This window comes from Mus caroli, unplaced genomic scaffold (genome assembly GCF_978045245.1).
Source record: "Mus caroli unplaced genomic scaffold, Mus_caroli_1 scaffold_5, whole genome shotgun sequence".
In the NCBI taxonomy this organism is placed as follows: Eukaryota; Metazoa; Chordata; class Mammalia; order Rodentia; family Muridae; genus Mus; species Mus caroli.
In genome coordinates, this window is record NW_028227260.1 from 89,759,297 (window position 1) to 89,782,348 (window position 23,052).

The 23,052-nt window shown below is 38.9% G+C and overlaps 1 protein-coding gene and 1 pseudogene across 1 annotated transcript in view; both read left to right on the forward strand.

Annotated features, from left to right (window-relative positions):
* Positions 1-204: 204 nt before the first annotated feature.
* Mageb16 (MAGE family member B16) overlaps positions 205-23,052 on the forward strand; it is a 28,398-nt gene continuing 5,550 nt past the window's right edge. The window contains exons 1-2 of the mRNA XM_021153265.2: positions 205-250; positions 1,813-1,880. The gene's annotated coding sequence lies outside the window, so the exon portion shown is untranslated. The remainder of the gene's footprint in view (positions 251-1,812; positions 1,881-23,052) is intronic.
* LOC110286704 (hepatoma-derived growth factor pseudogene) lies at positions 19,936-20,716 on the forward strand (annotated as a pseudogene).

Sequence of the window (23,052 nt, forward strand, 5' to 3'; positions counted from 1 at the left end):
ATGTACCAACATTTTGTCTCTTCTTATCTCATGGCATGAATGTCCTAAAGTTTGCTAAAACATTTGCCCATTGTTGAAATATCTTGCTTGTTTCTACTTGGGGACTTCTACAAACTATGTTGCCATGAACAATTACGTAGAGGGTTTGTTTTTTTTCTTTCTTTCTTTCTTTTTTTTTTTTTTTTTTTTGTAGATATAAGGGCTCATTTTCTGGGCTAAGTATACAGAACTGCAACTGCAAAGCTGCTTGGTGAGTTGAAGGTTGAAATTTGATTTGCCATTTTCCAATTTTGAAATATTTTATAGTTACTGAACAATATTATATTTCTGACAGCATTTATTGGTAATCTATTTTCTTTGTACTATTATTGACTATTTGGCATTATAACTTTATTATTTTTTATTTAACATTTATGCTGTGGCATTTCATAATTGTTTTTAATTATCAATTGTCTGATATTTAATGAAGTTGAATTTCTTTCCAGTGTTGGCTTTTTCCTTTTATTTATTTATTTATTTATCTATTTTTGGTTTGGCCAGGAGGTGGGGCGTGGTAGTGAAGTTTGGCCTAGAACATATGCAATAGCTCATGCTAAGCACTCATAATATCTACATTCCAACTGCATTGCCTCCTTTTAAAAATATCTATTTTTCAGCCAACTGACTCCAAGTAGTTTTGTCCATATGGGTATGAGGTCATCTACTGGAGTTTGGGGAATCTATCAGTGGCCATACCTGAAAAAAAAAAGAGACTTTCCTTCCCTTGAATTCATCAATTGGCAAGCTCCCCAGCTAAGGTGGAGTGTCAGGAGGCCTTCCACTATCCATGTGTCCACATCAGAATCTTTATTGGTTAATATTGTGTAAGTCTTGTGCAAATAATCACAGCTTCTGTAAGAAGGTGTGTGCAACAGGTGTGTCATGTCAAGATAACATTTTAGAGCTTTCCTCCTGTCTTATAGTACATTTGTGAAATATTACCTATCCATACTTTAGAGAGGCATATCTATAGTGTCCTATTTTTTTAATATTCATGTTTGTGTCTGTTTAGCTGCCATTATCTCTCTGCATGCTCTCTCTCCTTCCCCCTCCATCCCTTCTTCCTCCATTCTTCCATCTCTTTCTGGCAGACTGACCCTAGATCTCAATATGTATCAAATCCATTTATCTGTCTATCTATCTGTCTATCTGTGTATATATCTATGGGAATGTTAAAGGTATGAATGTAAGTGTGGTGAGGAGGAGAAATATTGAAGGAGCAGGGGAGAAAAATTGAACACATATACATGAGAACTGGAGGTAGACTACTGTGAGGATGGGCATGGACAACTGGGGCAAAAAGGATAAAGAATTAGATAAGGAGAAGAGGGTTGATGAAACCAGGCTTGAATTTTACCATGTAGTGCAGGCTATAATCCAATTTGGGATCATCATTCTTTTGTCTTTATGTGTTAGAATTCCAGGTACATACCAACATGCATTGCTATAAGATTATTATCATATATTCTTAATGAAGTGATCATTTCATCATCATATATATCTTTATGAATATTTTTGACATGCATCTGACTATGTAGATTGTCTGGTGTTAATATAACTAAGCAAGTTTTCTTTGAAATAGCATATTTTGATTTTCTGTTGGTGCTATAAAAATCATCATAAATACTAGAAACTTGAAACAATATATTATTTTTGCAATTTGCAGAAGTCAGATGTCCTACAGGAATCTCTTCATATTAAAATGGTGGTAGCAATACAGATGCATATCATAGTGAATCACATGAATAATAATCTGCTTTCCAACTCTTCTAGATTGTTAGCTGAACTAAATTCCTTGACGTTGGCAGAGAAAGATAATTGTCTTTTCAGTCATCAAACAGGTAAGACTTAAGCTCCTTTCTTTTTTTTTTTTTCTGTCTTAGAACAGAAGAAAGCATATAGTAATTTGACAGATCTACCCTTATGAGTATTAGAAACCAGGGAGAGATAGAACCAGATGAGAAAAACACATCACTTTGTCCTAAAACAAAGAGGGCTTTGTCAGGGAGCTATGAGCCTTACTTAATATGAGGGGTTAGGCCAAGAGAAGGAAAAAAGCAGAAACTTTGAGTGAAGGCTAATGGAGCGTCACTTAGTATTTGCCTGTGGGACTCTGCATCTGTTCCCATGGAGTTAATTTACTCAATAAAGTATTATGTAATTTTCCTTTATCCATTCTTCTGTTTCGGGACATAAGGGTTGTTTACAATTTCTGACAATTATAAATGAACCCACAGTGAACATGGTTGAACAGGAGTCCTTGTGATAAGATTGGTTTGGTTTATGCCCAAGATTGGTATAGCTGTGGCTTGAGGTCGATCAATCCCCAACATTCTCAGGAACCCCTACATTCATTTCCTTAATAGTTGTACAAGTATCTGCTCTCACCAGCAATGGAGGAATGTGCCCTTTGATCCACATCCTCATCGTTATTAGCTGTTGTTTTTTTTTTCTTTTCTTTTTTTTTAATTTTTAATATTTTTATTACATATTTTCCTCAATTACATTTCCAATGCTATCCCAAAAGTCCCCCATAGCGCCCCCCACTTCCCTACCCACCCATTCCCATTCTTTTGGCCCTGGCATTCCCCTATATTGGGGCATATAAAGTTTGCAAGTCCAGTGGGCCTCTCTTTCCAGTGATGGTCAAATAGGCCATCTTTCCATACATATGCAGCTAGAGACAAGAGCTCCGTGGTAGTGGTTAGTTCATTATGTTGTTCCAACTATAGGGTTGAAGATCCCTTTAGCTCCTTGGGTACTTTCTCTAGCTTCTCGATTGGGAGTCCTGTGATACGTCCAATAGCTGACTGTGAGCATCCACTCCTGTGTTTGCTAGGCCCCTGCATAGTCTCACAAGTGACAGCTATCTTTGGGTCCTTTCAGCAAAATCTTGCTAGTGTATGCAATGGTGTCCGCGTTTAGAAGCTGATTATGGGATGGATCCCTGGATACGGCAGTCTCTAGATGGTCCATCCTTTCATCACAGCTCCAAGCTTTGTCTCTGTAACTCCTTCCATGGGTGTTTTGTTCCCAATTCTAAGAAGGGGCACAGTGTCCACATTTTGGTCTTCATTCTTCTTGAGTTTCATGCGTTTAGCAAATTGTATCTTATATCTTGGATATCCTAAGTTTTGGGCTAATATCCACTTATCAGTGAATACATACTGTGTGAGTTCCTTTGTGATTGTGTTACCTCACTCAAGATGATGCCCTCCAGTTCCATCCATTTGGCTAGGAATTTCATAAATTCATTCTTTTTAATAGCTGAGTAGTACTCCATTGTGTAGATGTACCATAATTTCTGTATCCATTCCTCTGTTGAGGGACATCTGGGTTCTTTCCAGCTTCTGGCTATTATAAATAAAGCTGCTATGAACATAGTGGAGCATGTGTCCTTCTTACCGGTTGGGACATCTTCTGGATATATGCCCAGGAGAGGTATTGCTGGATCCTCCGGTAGTACTATGTCCAATTTTCTGAGGAACCGCCAGACTGATTTCCAGAGTGGTTGTACAAGCTTGCAATCCCACCAACAATGGAGGAGTGTTCCTCTTTCTCCACATCCTCGCCAGCATCTGCTGTCACCTGAATTTTTGATCTTAGCCATTCTGACTGGTGTGAGGTGGAATCTCAGGGTTGTTTTGATTTGCATTTCCCTGATGATTAAGGATGTTGAACATTTTTTCAGGTGCTTCTCTACCATTTGGTATTCTTCAGGTGAGAATTCTTTGTTGAGTTCTAAGCCCCATTTTTTAATGGGGTTATTTGACTTTCTGGAGTCCACCTTCTTGAGTTCCTTATATATATTGGATATTAGACCCTTATCTGATTTAGGATAGGTAAAGATCCTTTCCCAATCTGTTGGTGGTTTTTTTGTCTTATTGATGGTGTCTTTTGCCTTGCAGAAGCTTTGCAGTTTCATGAGGTCCCACTTGTCAATTCTCGATCTTACAGCACAAGCCATTGCTGTTCTATTCAAGAATTTTTCCCCTGTGCCCATATCTTCAAGGCTTTTCCCCACTTTCTCCTCTATAAGTTTCAGTGTCTCTGGTTTTATGTGAAGTTCCTTGATCCACTTAGACTTGACCTTAGTACAAGGAGATAGGAATGGATCGATTCGCATTCTTCTACATGAAAACAACCAGTTGTGCCAGCACCATTTGTTGAAAATGCTGTCTTTCTTCCACTGGATGTTTTTAGCTCCCTTGTCGAAGATCAAGTGACCGTAGGTGTGTGGGTTCATATCTGGGTCTTCAATTCTATTCCATTGGTCTATTTGTCTGTCACTATACCAGTACCACGCCGTTTTTATCACAATTGCTCTGTAGTAAAGCTTTAGGTCTGGCATGGTGATTCCACCAGAGGTTCTTTTATCCTTGAGAAGAGTTTTTGCTATCCTAGGTTTTTTGTTATTCCAGATGAATTTGCAGATTGCACTTTCTAAGTCGCTGAAGAATTGAGTTGGAATTTTGATGGGGATTACATTGAATCTGTAGATTGCTTTTGGCAAGATAGCCATTTTTAAAATGTTGATCCTGCCAATCCATGAGCATGGGAGATCTTTCCATCTTCTGAGATCTTCTAGAATTTCTTTTTTCAGAGACTTGGAGTTTTTATTATACAGATCTTTCACTTCCTTAGTTAGAGTCACGCCAAGATATTTTATATTATTTGTGACTATTGAGAAGGGTGTTGTTTCCCTAATTTCTTTCTCAGCCTGTTTATTCTTTGTGTAGAGAAAGGCCATTGATTTGTTTGAGTTAATTTTATATCCAGCTACTTCACCGAAGCTGTTTATCAGGCTTAGGAGTTCTCTGGTGGAATTTTTAGGGTCACTTATATATACTATCATATCATCTGCAAAAAGTGATATTTTGACTTCATCTTTTCCAATTTGTATCCCTTTGATCTCCTTTTGTTGTCGAATTGCTCTGGCTAGGACTTCAAGTACAATGTTGAATAGGTATGGAGAAAGTGGACAGCCTTGTCTAGTCCCTGATTTTAGAGAGATTGCTTCAAGCTTCTCACCATTTACTTTGATGTTGGCTACTGGTTTGCTGTAGATTGCTTTTATCATGTTTAGGTATGGGCCTTGAATTCCTGATCTTTCCAAGACTTTTATCATGAATGGGTGTTGGATCTTGTCAAATGCTTTTTCCCCATCTAACGAGATGACCATGTGGTTTTTGTCTTTGAGTTTGTTTATATACTGGATTACGTTGATGGATTTCTGTATATTGTACCATCCCTGCATCCCTGGGATGAAACCTACTTGGTCAGGATGGATGATTGTTTTGATGTGTTCTTGGATTCGGTTAGCAAGAACTTTATGGAGTATTTTTGCATCAATATTCATAAGGGATATTGGTCTGAAGTTTTCTATCTTTGTTGGGTCTTTTTGTGGTTTAGGTATCAGAGTAATTGTGGCTTCATAGAATGAGTTCGGTAGAGTACCTTCTGTTTCTATCTTGTGGAATAGTTTGTGAAGAACTGGGATTAGATCTTCTTTGAAGGTCTGATAGAACTCTGCACTAAACCCATCTGGTCCTGGGCTGTTTTTGGTTGGGAGACTATTAATGACTGCTTCTATTTCTTTGGGGGATATAGGGCCGTTTAGATCATTAACCTGATCTTGGTTCAACTTTGGTACCTGGTATCTGTCTAGGAACTTCTCCATTTCATCCAGGTTCTCCAGTTTTGTTGAGTATAGCCTTTGGTAGAAGGATCTGATGGTGTTTTGGATGTCTTCAGGATCTCTTGTTATGTCTCCTTTTTCATTTCTGATTTTGTTAATTAGAATGCTTTCCCTGTGCCCTCTAGTGAGTCTGGCTAAGGGTTTATCTATCTTGTTGATTTTCTCAAAGAACCAGCTCCTTGATTGGTTGATTCTTTGAATAGTTCTTCTTGTTTCCACTTGATTGATTTCGCCCCTGCGTTTGATTATTTCCTGCCGTCTACTCCTTTTGGGTGAATTTGCTTCCTTTTGTTCTAGTGCTTTTAGGTGTGTTGTCAAGCTGCTAATGTGTGCTCTTTCTAGTTTCTTTTTGGAGGCACTCAGAGCTATGAGTTTTCCTCTTAGAAATGCTTTCATTGCGTCCCATAAGTTTGGGTATGTTGTGGCTTCATTTTCATTGAACTCTAAAAAGTCCTTAATTTCTTTCTTTATTCCTTCCTTGACCAAGGTATCATTGAGAAGAGTGTTGTTCAGTTTCCACGTGAATGTTGGCTTTCTATTATTTATTTTGTTATTGAAGATCAGCCTTAGTCCATGGTGATCTGATAGGATGCATGGGACAATTTCAATATTTTTGTATCTGTTGAGTCCTGTTTTGTGCCCAATTACGTGGTCAATTTTGGAGAAGGTACCATGAGGTGCTGAGAAGAAGGTATATCCTTGAGCTGTTGCTTGTTATTGATCTTTGCCATTCTGAAATTTGTAAGATGGAATCTCGAAGTAGTTTTGAATGACATTTCTCTACTGGCTATGGGTGTTGATCATTTCTTTAAATGTTTTTCAGCCATTTGAGATTCTTCTATTGTGAATTCTCTGTATACCTCTAAACCCCATTCGCATTTTTAATTAGATTATTTGGTTTGTTGATATGTAATTTCCTGAGGTATATATATATATATATATATATATATATATATATATATATATAGGATAATAGATCACTATTAGGTGTGGAGTTGATAAAAAGTCTTTTCCCAATCTGTAGACTGACACTTTGCCTGTATGAGGATGTCCTTTGCCTAATGGAAGCTTTGCAGTTTCATGGGTATCATTTATTAATTGTTGTTCTTAGTGCCTGCAGTTCAGAAAGTCATCTCCCAAACATACATTATTCAGAGAGAATCTAAATTAGAGGTATCCATTAAATACCTCCCCTCAGCGCTCAAGGAATGCCAGGAAAGAAGAACAGAAGTGTATAAGGACCACAAGGGATGGAAGACACTAAGGAGAATAAGCCCCATTAAAAGAATTAAGTAAGGTGCATATGAACTCAGAGACTAAAACAGCCAACACATGGCCTACATGGTCCTCTGCATATATATGGTACCAGGTCCTCTGCATATATATTATATCTGTTAGCTTAGTTATTTTATTTTGATATGTTTGGTTGAGGTTTCCTAGAGATCTGCTCTTTTCTAATGAGAAAGTGAGTGGATCTAGAGGGGAGGTAGGAAAGAACTGGAAGGAGTAGAGAGAAGGGAAACTGTAATCATGAAATATGATATGAAAAGATGATCTAATTTCAATAAAATAAATAAAAATGATGACCACCAAAGATGCAGTCACTGGTCAACAAATGCAGTGGAAATTACATGGGCCTATGGTGAAGACTTCAGTAAAGACTGAAGATCCAAAATTAAGGCCATTCCATATGACAGGAGATAGTTCTTAAAGCTTCCACAGAGATGCTGCTATTGCATACCATATGCCAGGAATGGTGCTTAAAGGTCCCCTCCCCTTCAAAAGTCCAAGAAGTTGAAACTTTGGTTAGAGGTGTGAAAACTGCTAAGAGTTAACATGATGACCCTAAATGTTTTTGTTTTGTTTTGGTTTTATTGTTGTTTCTTAAACTGTAATTTTATTTTCTTTTGTGAAAATAAACTGGGAGTTTAAATTGTTCCCAAACCCATAAAAACAAAATGAAATACACATCGAAGAAGCTTATGTATTGGTGTGGGGGCTATAGGGGCAGAGGATCTTGGAACATCTTCAGGTTGTACTAGCACAGACAGAGGTGACAGGAGCCAGACAGTGGGGACAGGGTCCTGCTTGCCACTATGAGACTGTGAGACAGGAAAACAGTGTAGAGGAACACAGACTTCTTGAAGGCAATGAGAGGCACCTTGAGTCCCTTTAAATGCAGGGGTAAGGGGATGGTTTCAGAAGATGATCCTAAATGTTAACTCACAAGCCAATCCACTACAGACTACAGAGAAGAATTTATCAAGCCAGCTGTTATCAAATTAGGGCCAGGTTGTAGATCTGTAGATTTTAAGCTCACAATTTTTATTTCCTATGAATTAGTTCCTTCTGCCTGCATAAAAAAATTCCATCCCATAATCAGCTTCCAAACGCTGACACCATTGCATACACTAGCAAGATTTTGCTAAAGGGACCCAGATATGGCTGTCTCTTGTGAGACTATGCCGGGGCCTGGCAAACACAGAAGTGGATGCTCACAGTCAGCTTTTGGATGGATCACAGAGCCCCCAATGGAGGAGCTAGAGAAAGTACCCAAGGAGCTAAAGGGGTCTGCAACCCTATAGGTGGAACAACAATATGAACTAACCAATACCCCCCGGAGCTTGTGTCTCTAGCTGCATATGAATCAGAAGATGGCCTAGTTGGCCATCAGTGGAAAGAGAGGCCCATTGTTCTTGCAAACTTTATATGCCTCAGTACAGGGAAACGCCAGGGCCAAGAAGTGGGAGTGGGTGGGTAGAGGAGTGGGTGGGGGAGCGTGTGGGGGACTTTTGGGATAGCATTGGAAATGTAAATGAAATAAATAACCAATTTAAAAAAATTAAAAAAATAAATAAATAACAACCATTGGTGACAGTGGTTGAGCACTTGGGAGGCAGAGGTTGGTAGGCCTCTGTGAGTTCGAGGCCATTCTGGTATACAGAGCAAATTTCAGGATAGTCAAAGTTACACAGAGGAACCCTGTCTCAAAAAGGAAAATCAATCAATCAATCAATCAATAAATCAATAAATAAAATTAATGACTAAAACCACATGAATGTATCACCCCTCCCCTGGAATAGTTCCAGAAGTTAGAAATAAATAAATAAATAAATAAAATGTTACTTAACTTGGATCCTACTTTAGACACTGGAAGAGAATCTATTGCAAGTTTTGTTCATGTCTTCTCGTAATTTGCCTATATCTATACTTATATTACTTAAAAGCTCATAACTAGTATACATTTTAGTAATTCTGAATAACTTGTATAGCAAGCCAAATCTTCTTTCTTTGTTAATCAAGCTAATATTTGATATTCTTGGCAATTCAGAAGTTAACATAAATTGTATACTTAGCTTATATGAACTTATGCGTTCATGTCATATATACAGACGTGCATACAAAAACCTTTAGAATTGTATTTGTGATGAAATGACTCCAGTATTTTTACAATTGAACTTGAGGGGAGTTAAAATTAAATGTTCTAACTATCAACAAAATATTCCTCTAGTTAGAACTTCAGTGATTTCTTCATTCTTTGGAGAATTTTTCTATTATTTTCACATACTTCTAAGATTAATTTAGTATATTATTTTTAAACACCAGATATTTTATTTAACTTTATTTTTAATATTGTTTGTTGCCTTGAAACTATGTGTTTGAATATTAATCTTATGCTTTAGGGACTTCTTTTTATTACGTATTTTCCTCAATTACATTTCCAATGCTGTCCCAAAAGTCCCCCATACCCCGCCCCCACTTCCCTACTCACCCATTCCCATTCCCCTGGCCCTGACATTCCCCTGTACTGGGGCATATAAAGTGTGCAAGTCCAATGGGCCTCTCTTTCCAGTGATGGCCGACTAGGCCATCTTTCGATACATATGCAGCTAGAGACAAGAGCTCCGGGGTACTGGTTAGTTCATCATGTTGTTCCCCCTATAGGGTTGCAGATCCCATTAACTCCTTGAGTACTTTCTCTAGCTTCTCCATTGGGAGCCCTGTGATCCATCCAATAGCTGACTGTGAGCATCCACTTCTGTGTTTGCCAGGCCCCGGCATAGTCTCACAAGAGACAGCTATATCTGGGTCCTTTCAGCAAAATCTTGCTAGTGTATGCAATGGTGTCAGCGTTTGGAAGCTGATTATGGGATGGATCCCTGGATATGGCAGTCTCTAAATGGTCCATCCTTTCATCACAGCTCCAAACTTTGTCTCTGTAACTCCTTCCATGGGTGTTTTGTTCCCAATTCTAAGAAGGGGCACAGTGTCCACATTTTGGTCTTCATTCTTCTTGAGTTTCATGCGTTTAGCAAATTGTATCTTATATCTTGGGTATCCTAAGTTTTGGGCTAATATCCACTTATCAGTGAATACATATTGTGTGAGTTCCTTTGTGATTGTGTTACCCCTCACTCAAGATGATGCCCTCCAGGTCCATCCATTTGGCTAGGAATTTCATAAATTCATTCTTTTTAATAGCTGAGTAGTACTCCATTGTGTAAATGTACCATATTTTCTGTATCCATTCCTCTGTTGAGGGACTTCTTATTATTAAATAATCATGAACCATTTATCATGAATATATTTTTTCATAAAATATATACATATAAATATACAAATTATAAAATGTGTTTTTCAAACATGGCACATTTCATTTGTTAGTTTATTAATATAGCATTAATAAAAAAGATAATCTTCAACCTAATGGTTCCATGTTATATATTATATTTCATATTGCTTTTCATAGATATCTTTATCTGATTTGGTTACAAATATTTTAACCATGAATAAATAATGGCAGCTTTGTTTTGTTAATATATTTTTTCTTAATGTGGCATTTTATCCTGTTAATGTAAGTATATAAATTTTCAGATGAAATAACATAAAATTAGGCTTTGAATTGACCTGAAATAGATTTGTGTGTTGTGACGATAGAGGTTTTCAGTCATATTCTGTTTCTAGTCAAAAGTATTCACAAATAGCAATATATTGATTTTATAAATGTCACTAGATTAAATTTGGTGCAGTTTAACTTGTTTATTGAACATTCTAGAAATCTGTAACATTTGTCCAGTTTGTCAGGTCATTAGCAATTTAAATATAAGGTACATAGTTCTGCTAGTGCTCTTACACTTGTTATGATGGATTTGCTTTTATAGGTTTATAAATCCAGTTTTGTCCTGTGTGTTGCTACAGCAAACAGCAAATTTTGTGTATAGATTTTAAATACAATAGTGTTTAAAAGGTTTTCATTACTTTAATAGGTTTTAGTATAATTTCTGCATATAAATTCTATTTGTGCGTAAAGATAATGTTGTTTCTTCTAAATTATGTCTTTGTTTACCTTATTTTCTATTCCCTATGTTCATAAAATGTCCAATACAAATATTTGAAAGCACATATCTTAGCCACTATTAAATTTTAATACAAAAAAGTAAACAATGCTATATAATATGTGAGTGTCATGGGGTTTTTGTTTTGTTGTGTATTCTTTTGATCTACTTTTTAGATTTATTTATTTTTATGTGTATGAATGTTATGTCTACATATGAATTTTATACACAATATGAGCTTAGTGACCCCAATGGCCTGAGAATGGTATCAAATCCTTGGAACTTAGAAATAGTGTAGGCCACCACATGGGTAATGTGAACCAAATTCAGGTATTCTGCAAGCAAAAGAAGTGCTCTTAACCACTGAACCATCTCTCCAGTGCCTAAAGAAAACATCTTTACCATAAATTGACTAGTTTATGAATCATTTTTCCCACTTCAATTCATAAATGTTTCTAATTTAATTGGTTAGTCTCCTCAAATTCATATTTCATCTTTATTCTGATAAGTCCTTTGTTAAATAACATCTGATAGTCAATTTATAGGTTCTCTGACATCTAGATGGTAACTAGATTTTTTTTTAAAGAAAAGGAATGAACTAATTATGGTACCCATCACTCATGACAGTATGTAGAATGTCTTTTGTGCTCACTATTATAATGAACTGGTTTTATTGTCATTCCAATTTTCATTGCTGTGTGTAGAACATATGTTCTACCTTAATTCTTTCTTTCTTTCCATTAATCAATTTATTCACTTTGCATCCCTATTGCAGTCCCTCCTCTGCTTCCAGTCTCCCCTTCACATGGTCTCTGTTTTACTCCTCTCAACCATTGAGAAGGGGGAGGTCTCCTCTCTGTACCAACCCACTTGCCACATCAAGTCACTGCAGGACTAGGCCCATCCTCTCCCACTGATGCCAGACAAGACAACCCAGTTAGGAGAACAGGATTCATAGATAAGCAAGACAGTCATGGATAGCCCCCACTCCATTTGTTAGGGTACCCACATGAAGACCAAGCAGCAAATCTGCTACATATATGCTTTGGGGAGAGGTGCTTGGTCCAGCCCATGCTTGCTTTTTGGTGGTTCCATCTCGAGGAACCTCCATGGGTCCATGTTCGTTGACTTTGTAGGTCTTCATGTGGAGTCCCTATTCCTTTCACTTAATAAAATTTTATTTTGTTAGATTGCAATTTACTTTCTCTAATATGCCAATTATAATAATTAATTAGCAAAATAATTAAAATATCAAAATATGAAATATCATGATGTTCACTGAAGTCGGGGAGTAAATAATGTGTATATTACTAATCCTATTTTTCAAAACTAAACTTAGAAATAGCCCAGAGTGCTAAAAAAACAATAACAACATAAGTTAATGGAATGAATAATAAAAAGAGAAAATATTTAATGGAAAGATGATCATCTATATATGGGAAGTCATTTAAGCAAAAATGACCATACCTCATAAAATCATAATCTCAATTTTTCACCTGCAGAAAGTATTTTTATAATAAAGTTTGCACAAAGGGGTAAACCTAGAAGATGACGAAAAAATAAATATGTTAGTATGTTTTGTAGATGATACTCCTTCACTATCGTGGTACATGTCTACCTATTTATTCTACTATCCCTTCTCAAATCATGGCCAAAGTTAACACTTAATACAATTTCTGAAGGGATACCTGTAACTAGTCAAAATTTTGCTAGAAGGGAGAAGCTACATTTCCCAGGAATCCCTTCCTATAAGGTTAAAAACACATTAAAAAGGCACAATGATTAAGCACAACTCAGCAAGAAAAGGATCAAATGGAGGACTCTGTTGTTCCAAAGGACATTCTCAACCCAGTAGCTGTGCCAGTGTCTTCTCCAACTGATACCAAGCCATCAAGGGCAAATACTGCTTCACCTTGCAGTAGTGACATAAATCCACCTATAGCTGCGGCCCTACAGGAACCTCGAAAGTTAAGCTATGCTGAAGTGTGTCAGAAGCATTGGAAATGTAATTGAGGAAAATACGTAATAATAATTAAAAAAAAAAAAAAGAGCCATCTCCAGTTCTCGTACAGCCGCTGAGGGAACTCCGGTCCAATGCAGTATCTCCCACCAGAAATGAACAGAACGGAGCTCCCTGTTGAGAAGCCGCATGAGAAACCAGAAACAAGGGCTAGTAAGGATCATTCTGGCTTCCAAGGCAACACCATTCCCAGGGGAGCGGCTGGAAAACTCAGGGAACAGAGACGCCAGTTCAGCCATAGGGCTACACCTCAAGGAGTGACTCGAAGTAATGGGAAAGAGCAATATGTGTCACTCAGATCACCAAAGTAAAAACAAAGCCGTACAAAAACTACTCCGAAGCTTCTCTTCCCACTAAACTTGAGCCTCTGTTGAAGTGTTTTGGAGGGGAGGAAGTGGCCAGGAAAGGATGGGAAGTGTGTCCTAAATGTTACAGATTTGGACATTTCGAGTAGGAAGAGCCCAAAATTCATATCTAAATGATTTTCAAATGCTGGAGGATTCCAACCAGTATATATATATATAATTTTTCTATTTTTGTTTTTGATTTTAATTTGCAGGAATTTTCTGCCTGGAATCAATTTTGAGGGTTCAGATTTACCTTGGGAGAGAAAACAAAAAAAAAAAAATATACATCCTTCAGTATAGGAGATGAGGGAGTGAGAGAAAATATTTTTTGAAGAAACATTTCTGTAAAAATTAGAAATTACTTTTTTTAATCTATTTAAAGTTTGGCTTGAAGAATGCTATCTCTGACTAAATGGCCTTGTGTTGCAAAGTAGATGAGTGTCTAGGGAGTCTGTTCTGGGTCTGAGTGTGTGCAAAAGTGATTTAAGCCAAATCTGTTGTCATGTTAGTAAATGATTTCAAAGCTGAATGTAATACTTGAGGAGATTTTCTTTGTAGTTTGGAATTTAGGTGTTTTTGTTTTTGTTTCTGTTTTTTTGACATTACTAATACTGTATTGTATGAGCAAGCTATAAAGCTCTGATTGTGTGTGAAGCTGTGACTACCAATCAGTTTGATATTTAAGGAAAGAGCAGAGATTATTCAAGAAAAAAAAATTGAAAATTCTGTTTTAGACCTGAATACTGGATAGGTCAAATAGATTTCAGAGGTTTAAACTGCCCTGTGACTTTTTTTTCCTTTTTAATTATTTTTCTGATTGTTTGTTAGTCTCTGTTCTTGGACTGTTTTCCCCCCAAAAGCAAAATGACTAACTGTTTACTGGACAGTATGTTTCTTACTACTTTGACCAGTTTAATCAAATCATATAACTATTCTAAGCTACATAATGGAATATTGAAAGATTTTATTCAATTAGAATTTTAGGTTCCAGGATGGTACTGACCTGTCAGTAATTTATTTGTATTGGTGTTAAAAATGAAATAGTGCTTCTGGGTGTGGCTGCATAAATCTCCAACCCTGGCCTCCAGAGGCGTGGCAGGTGGGTCTCAGTTCCAGTCTATCCAGGGCTCTACCTCTCACTAGTTTCTGTCTAAAGAAAGAAAAGAAAAAGGAAAGAAAGATGAAACCATGTAACTGACTGTTTAAATGGTCTAAAGGAAAAATTCAAACATTAATTTGGGGAATTTTGTTGTTTACAATGTTTATCATCTTTCTTTGGATTGCCCCCAAAAGTACAGTTTAGCATTTGCAGATTAAAAATAGCAAGTCAAGGATTTTTTTGAGATAAAGTGAAAAAGTGCTTGAAGAAAATAAATGCATAATTTCTCAGTGAATAAAGTTGTAGCTGTCATACATTAAATAGGCAAAGTTACATGCTGATATTTAGAAAGCAGCTCAAATATGAAAAACCATGTTTCATTAATCTGTTTAAGTCAGACCATTTTTATAGTTTTATGTAGGGTGGAGGTTTACTTTTCTTCTTAGGGATAGTTTACAATAGTAAGAGCTGTCCCTCATATTAGTGAGTTACGTATGTACAAATTGAAACTGTAAATTGTATACACTGGAACGCACCATTGTGACATAAACATAGTAGTAATATATTAAAATGAATGTAAATGGAAGTTAAAATTACATTACTGTGAAACTTACCTTCAAACTGTTAAGTCAGAGATTTGTGTTAGTGGGTAATTCTTAAAGAGCTTTGAAAATACTGCATAATCCGTGTAACCCAGGATTATTATTTCTTTGTAACTTATTATTCAGCTTGGCAAGTGCTTTTGATTTGGCAGATTGATAACATGGTATATTTACTTAGTTGGAAATAATTATTTCTACATACTTTTTAAAAAAAATATCTGCTAGATGAAACATACAATAAAACTACCTGTACTTAAAAAAAAAAAAAAAAAAAAAAAAGGCACAATGAAGAATCCTGAAGAAAACAAACTGAAGATTATCACCATTGTCAAAGACTTACAAAGAAATCTGCCGGTGACTGGCCATGGCCGTGTTTACTTTGTAAGTTACTACAGAATGACTCTTGAGTCCAAACAGGCTTTCATATATACTGGCATGAGGGGCCAGATCCCAGCCTAACAGAAATAAAAATCCTAGGGCTTTGAAGAAGCGGATTTGATAAGACAGAAGAAAGCGCTGGGCGAGGTGGCAGCCTAACAGAAATAAAAATCCTAGGGCTTTGAAGAAGCGGATTTGATTAAGACAGAAGAAAGCGCTGGGCGTGGTGGCGCACGCCTTTAATCCCAGCACTCGGGAGGCAGAGGCAGGCGGATTTCTGAATTCGAGGCCAGCCTGGTCTACAAAGTGAGCTCCAGGACAGCCAGAGCTATAAAGAGAAACCCTGTCTCGAAAAACCAAAAAAAAAAAAAAAGAAAAAGACAGAAGAAAGCGGAGGGGGGTGGGGGTGGGAGTGGGGGTGGGGCAGGGCACGCCTTTAATCCCAGCACTTGGGAGGCAGAGGCAGGCGAATTTCTGAGTTCAAGGCTACAAAGTGAGTTCCAGGACAGCGAGGGCTATTTAGAGAAACCCTGTCTCGAAAAAACAAAACAAAACAAAACAAAAGACAGAAGGAAGAAAAGGAACCTCTGGTAGGGAACCCAGGAGCATGCGCGCTGTTGTACTGATGCTGCGGCTGCGAACCGGATGTGACGTTACGAAGTGACCCGCTGGGAAGGAAGACCTTGTTGAAAAGCCGCTGAAGCTGGTTTACCGAAAAGTTGAAAGAATTGTCTCAGGTACTGCTGACTTTTAAAAATATGAATCTAAATAAGGGTGTAGGGGATTATACCGCATTGAACAGAGACTGTCACCACCGCACAGATCAAAATCTCGCTTTTGCCATTAGGCCTCATCGGGCCTTCGCTGGGCTATGATAAAATATAAATTTAGAAGTGTGATTTGACTTGGAGGCTTCGGACAAGGGAGGTATCCTTAGAAAACATCTTCTGAGGAAGTATTAAGGAATCTGCTTTTGTACAGTAATGGCATAGTCAGGGCCGAGTCTTTGTTTTGGGCAGGATGCACTGTGAGAAAACGGAGGCCTTAATCAGTTGGAATTAGTAATGGGTGCAAATAAGGTCGAATAGCAGATTTAATGCTTATAGAAGTCAAGATACAGGCCCCAAGGGAATATTTTGGGTTATGTTTGCTGGAAGTAGCCACATTATGTTCTGGTTTGGTTTGTTTAGTGTGCTATCTCCAAACAACATTCAGGTGGGTTATTTATTTATTTACTTTTAAAACAGATTTATTTAGCCACATGCCTTTAATCTCAGCACTTTGGAGGCAGAGGCAGGCGTATCTCTGTGAGTTCAAGGCCAGCTTCTTATACAGACTGAGTTCCAGGACAGCCTGGGCTGTTCCAAAGAGAAACCCTGTCTCAAAAACAAAACAAAAGAGGCAAAAGGATTTCTAATTATGTATACTTTTATATGTATGTATGCTATATATATATATATATATATATATATATATATATATATATATATGAATATATGAATGTAGTTACCAGCAAGTACCAGAAGAGTGGTGTAAGATCTCCTGGAACTAGAGGTATATAGGCAGTTTGTGAGACACCTAATATGGGTGCTGGGAACAAACTGCTCTTATTAACCACTGAATCATCACTCCAACATGGCTTTCCAGGGTTTATTAGAGAAATATGTTGTTTGAGGGAGGGGAGGTTGGATGTTGTTTTCTAAATATTTGTTTAACACTCATTGCTGGAAATAATATGTTTGGATCAAAGTTACCTCCCTTTACCCCCCCCCCCTTTTTTTTTTTTTTGGTTTTTTGAGACAGGGTTTCTCTGTGTAGCCCTGGCTGTCCTGGAACTCACTTTGTAGACCAGGCTGGCCTCGAACTCAGAAATCCTCCTGCCTCTGCCTCCCAAGTGCTGAGATTAAAGGCGTGTGCCACCACGCCTGGCTACCCCCCCCCCTCCTTAATTCCTCAATTCCTCCCACATCCCTACCACCACATTTTCCTCCCAACTTCTTGTTTTTGTAGTTGTTCTTTTAATTTCTCATTTAATTCCCGAGATAATAATATAATACAATATGTCTTCCTTCCCTTTCCATCATTTAACATTTCCCATTTTACCCCTACTTATTCTTTTTCAAATTCATGACCTCTTTTTTTGTTAATAACTGTTGTATGCATGTGTGTGTGTATATATATATATATATATATATATATATATATATATGCATACATGTGGTAGATTCCAAAATATAATCTATTTAGTCTCTCTAATGTTACTTGGTATGTGTGTTTTCAGAACTGACCGTTTGGAATTGGAAAACCAATTTATATACTGTTCCCTGGGGAAGATGATTTCTCTTCCTTAGCATTCCTTCATCACCTGTAGTTCTTTGTGTACTCATGGGGCCTCATAAGCTTTTCCCCATTCACTTTTGCATGTCTTTTCATGTTATCCTTATTCAGCTCATGTTGAACAGTCATATTGGTGAGAATTTATTTGTCTCTGACATTACTAGAAGATAAAATCCCACAGGAACCGTTCTTTCCCCTCCTGCACAGCACTCCCTAAGCTTTAGGTGCAGGAGTGTTTTGTAGATGTTTATATTGTGACTAAGTGTCACATCTCTGCATTTTCATTAGTTGGGGTTTTCTGTATTGTTTTCCATCTATTGCAAACATAATTTTCCTTGTTAAGGGGTGAAGATGACAATCTGTGGGTATGAGCACAAATGTTAAGATTTGTAATAGGAATTATGCTAGCTTAGTAAATAAGTAGTTTTATGTTCTCTAACAATATTGATGACTTTACTCTCACTGGAGAGTTATCTAGGTTATCAGGCCTGGCTTTCCTCTTGTTAGGTGGGTCTTAAATTCAATTAGAGAGCTGTTGGCTAGTGCCAAGTATGTGTACGACTATTGAAACTTTAGGGGTATCATTTTGTGCTGATTGTTGTTCATAGGTGCCATCCAAGAGTAGGAGTGCTGTTTACCCTCCTCTTCTTTGGATAATTGCATGGGGCCTTCTGGTAATATGAAAACTAGTCCTCAGATAGGTCTATTCCAGCTATGGTATTGCTGGGTCCTATTTGTGAAGTGCATGATATCTTCAACAATAGGGACTTACCTTCTACCTTCCTAACTTCTTGTAACATAGCATTCATCCTTTTTTATTTATTTATTTACACTCCAGATTTCATTCCTCACCCCACCCCTGTCCACCCTCCGACTGTTCCACATCCCTCTTTTTAATAGCCAAAGTCCATTTCATGATCCTCATGTGTACATGAGTGTTGGGCCATCTACTGAAACATGGATATAGTCTCTCAGGGCCCACTTCCCCAAAGAAAACTTTTTTCCATCTCTAGTTGATATTTCTTACCAATAGTTCATTTTACAACAGGTTGTCTCTGTTGTTAAATGAAATCCCCTTTGGTAAGCGTAAAGTGTTACAATTACTTGTAGAGATAAGGATAGACAGACTACAGTTGAGAATTATAGTAGTATAAGAAAGTGACACTAATAAGAATACTAAGGGAGAAAAGCAATTAATCCTCTAGGGCCCATGACCTCCCCAGCTATGGGTACTTGTCTAGCTTTATGATACTGTAAGACCCCCAAAGCTCGGCCTCCACTCAAGTCCCGGGATGAGCTGGCCAGCACCCAGTGACCCGAGAGAGAAAACCACACCTGATGCAAACTATAAGAGGTTTTATTATCCACTAGCTGAAGTCCCTCCGCCATGCAGGGCAGGGGAGTTCGATCCTGAGCAGTGACAGTAGGGGGCTTTTAACAGCTAGCTGAGGAACTGGGAGGAGTTGGGAGGAATTGGGAAGAGTTAGGAGGAGTTGGGAAGCATTGGGAGGAGTTGGGAAGAGAGTTCTTCCCGGTGTCCTTGGTGAAATATAGAAGTCAGGAGTGGGGAGTGACTTCTTCCTGAATTTTTATCTCCGTGTTCTCTGCACAGGAAGACAGGCATCTCTGGTTGTAAAGTATAGAAACAAAAAGGCTTTTTGCTGGCTATAGAGAACAAAGAGTTTCTTTCTGGCTGTATTTTTAGAGATCAGGGAAAACAAGCTTGGGGAACGTCCAGAGGCTTTACCTTCCAGGAAGAAATGCTCTAAGTCGGGGTCCCACAATACCAGTCATAGAGTCCATCCTTTTGACCAGTCTTATGTCCTATTAAATTATTGTTGGCTGTTCCCAAAATATCACTATTGCACCCTTAGCTATAGCTTGGGGTGCTGGTCATTGTTGCAGTTTATAGAATTTACAGCTGCATAGAGCTATTCAATTGTTTTTCTCCTGTGTTGCCCACCATGCTGGGCCTGTCCGAGCGGCGCATGGGCGCAGATGCCATGGCTGCTCCAGAGCTCGAGTCTGGGCTCCCGCTTCCAGGCTCGTTGCAGAGTACTGGGTGCCCGTAGCCCCACCATGTCACGATCCAACCAGCAGAAAGAGTACAAGTGCAGGGACCTGGTGTTTGTGAAGATGAAGGGATACCAACATTTGCCAGCCCGGATTGATGAGATGCCTGAGTCTGCAGTGAAGTCAACAGCCAACAAATACCAAATTTTTCTTTTTTGGGGGGGGGGGGGCATGAGACGGTATTCCTGGGCCCCAAAGACCTCTTCCCTTATGAGGAATCCAAGGAGAAGTTTGGCAAGCCCAACAAGGGGAAAGGGTTCAGTGAGGGGCTGTGGGAGATCAAGAACAACCCTACAGTCAAGGCCTCTGGCTACCAGTCCTCCCAGAAAAAGAGTTGTGCGGCAGAGCCCGAGGTGGAGTCTGAAGCTCATGAGGGTGACAGTGATAAGAATGGCAGTGCAGAGGGCAGCAGCAACGAAGAAGGGAAGCTGGTCATCGATGAGCCAGCCAAGGAGAAGAACGAAAAGGGCACAGCACACTGAAGAGGAGAGCAGGGGATGTGTTGGAGGACTCCCCTAAACGTCCCAAGGAGTCAGGAGACCATGACAAGGAGATAGCTGCCATGGAGGGTGAGAGGCCCCTGCCTGTAGAGATGGAGAAGAACAGCATCCCCTCTGAGCCAGACTCTGGCCAGGGACCTCCTGCAGAGGAAGAAGGGGAAGAGGAAGAGGCTGTCAAGGAAGAGGCTGAAGCCCAGGGCATCAGAGATCATGAGAGCCTGTAGCCACCAATGTTTCAAGAGGAGCCCCTGCCCTGTTCCTGCTGCTGTCTAGGTGCTACTGGGAAAACTGGCCTTGGCCTGCAAACTGGGAACCCTTTCTCACCCTACTCACCCTATTCCCTCCCTCACTCTCTCCTCTAAGCCCACTCCTGGAGAGTTTCTTGGACCTCACCTCCGGCTCCCTTCCTATATACACCCTGTGCCCCAGAATGACATGAGGCTTTTGTATCTCCTTACATTTATTTCCTAGGGTTTCTGCTGGGGTCTAGGCTGCTGTTTCCACCTCTTGACACCTCTGCCCTGCTGCAGGCATTCTAGACCTTTGGGATGGGTAGGGGGCAGGAGTGGAGGTGAAAGAATATAAAGGAGTGTGGGTTCATGGATGACATCATCTACCTGAGCTCCTGTCTCCAGCCCCCACACCTATTTTCCCATCTGCCTACATTCAAGAAATGGGACACTGTGTGGGAGAGAGGCTACCATCCTTGTTGATTTTAGGGAACACTTATCCCCCTGATGCCAGGGTTCAAGGAATTGTAGTTTAACATCTAGACTTTGGAGTTTCCAAGTTTGGGCCTAGGACCTGGAGGGAGCTGAGAGCTGAATAATCAACTGATTTGCATTGAGGAAATGTCTTTTTAGATCTCAGGGCAGAAATGATAACCTGGGGACACCTGCTGCCTTCATCTACTTCCCAATGCTCGAGGCCAGCCCATAGACAGATATTTCACCCAGACATAAAGGAAAAGACCATTTTTTAGGAAATGTTTTTAATAAAAGAAAATTACCAAAAAGAAAAAAAAACCCAACCCACAAAAGAAAAAAAAAAGGAAAAAAGTTAACCCGCCCCTTTGTGTGATCCCCTTTCTGCTCCTTTCTCCCCACTGCTGACCCGTTTTTGAGGTGCACTAGGAGAGAGGCTCACCTCTGATCGGGTTGGCTTTCTCTTTGGACATGGGGTTTTGATGTTCTTCCACAGTTGGTCTCTGTTTTCTCACATCCAGTTTGTAGCCCACTAAGAATACAGGGAAAAGTGTCCTCCAGCCTCTTCTAGTGGTTTCTTATATGCCTCTCTTCCTTCTCTTGTCATTTACTCCCATCCCTCCTCTGGACTCTGAAGAAAAATTGGTGACTGTAGCTTTGGAAGTATAGCTCTGAGAACAATAGAAAATTTGAGTTCTAGGAAAATAAAGCCATTGATTACTTTAAAAAAAAAATGTTTTTCTCCTTTGGCAGCTAGCACTGAACCATTGGATAACATAAGAACTAGTCCTCAAGCCGGGCATGGTGGCGCATGCCTTTAATCCCAGCACTTGGGAGAGGCAGGGGCAGGCGGATTTCTGAGTTCAAGGTCAGCCTGGTCTACAGAGTGAGTTCCAGGACAGCCAGGGCTACACAGAGAAACCCTGTCTCCAAAAACCAAAAAAAAAAAAAAAAAAAAAAAATCTAGTCCTCAGGCTTGTAGGTCAGTTGCTGATCAATTCCTCCATACCCTTTTGTCTGAAGTGTAGTGTCTTTAGCAATAAGGTTTTACTCTCAAGTACTAGCAGACAAAAGGGGCAATGGGAATAAGCAATATTGTTTTGAGAATCTCAAAGACTCCCTTGACCTACAATTCGCAGAGAGGTTTTCCTTGCCCAGTACTAGGGTTTAGGTAGTATGTGGCACATGGAGTGATTGTTATCTGCATTATATGTCACAATACAAAACATAGTATGTAAAATAATCTATGGCTCTAGGAGTGACCGTTATCACCCTACCAGCATAATTTTATTCAAATTATATATTTATTTTATGTTACCATAAAATGTTTCCCTGTCTGTTTTTCTTTCTTTCATCCTTAATGTTCTTTCTCCCTCTCCCTCTGTATTGCCTTCCCTTACCAGATAAAATCACTCCCCTATTTTCACATTACTCCTTTATAATACCTATGTGGAACATTTTATTAGTGGCTGATTGATGTAGGCTGCCCCATCCCATTTTAAGTGGTGTCATTCCTGGGTTATTAAAACTGGGCTATATGAGAAAAGTAACTGGGCAAATCTGATTCAGTCCCTATTCTATTACTATGAAGAGACACCATAACCAAGGCAACTCTTACAAGAAAAAACATTTAATTGGGTCTGGCTCACAGCTTCAGATGTTTAGTCCATTATCATCGTGGCAGAAAGCCACTACTCCTTCTCAAGAATAGTAGTTGAGAGCTACATTCTGAACCACAGGCAGAAAGAGAGACTCTGGGCTTGGCATGGGCTTTTGAAACCTCACAGCCCACTCCTAGAAACACACTTCTATTAATATGGAACTATATGAACCTATAGGTGCCATTTTTATTTAAACCTCCACATTCCACTGCCCTATCATCTTGTAGCCATATCATAATGAAAATTGCATTTAGTTCA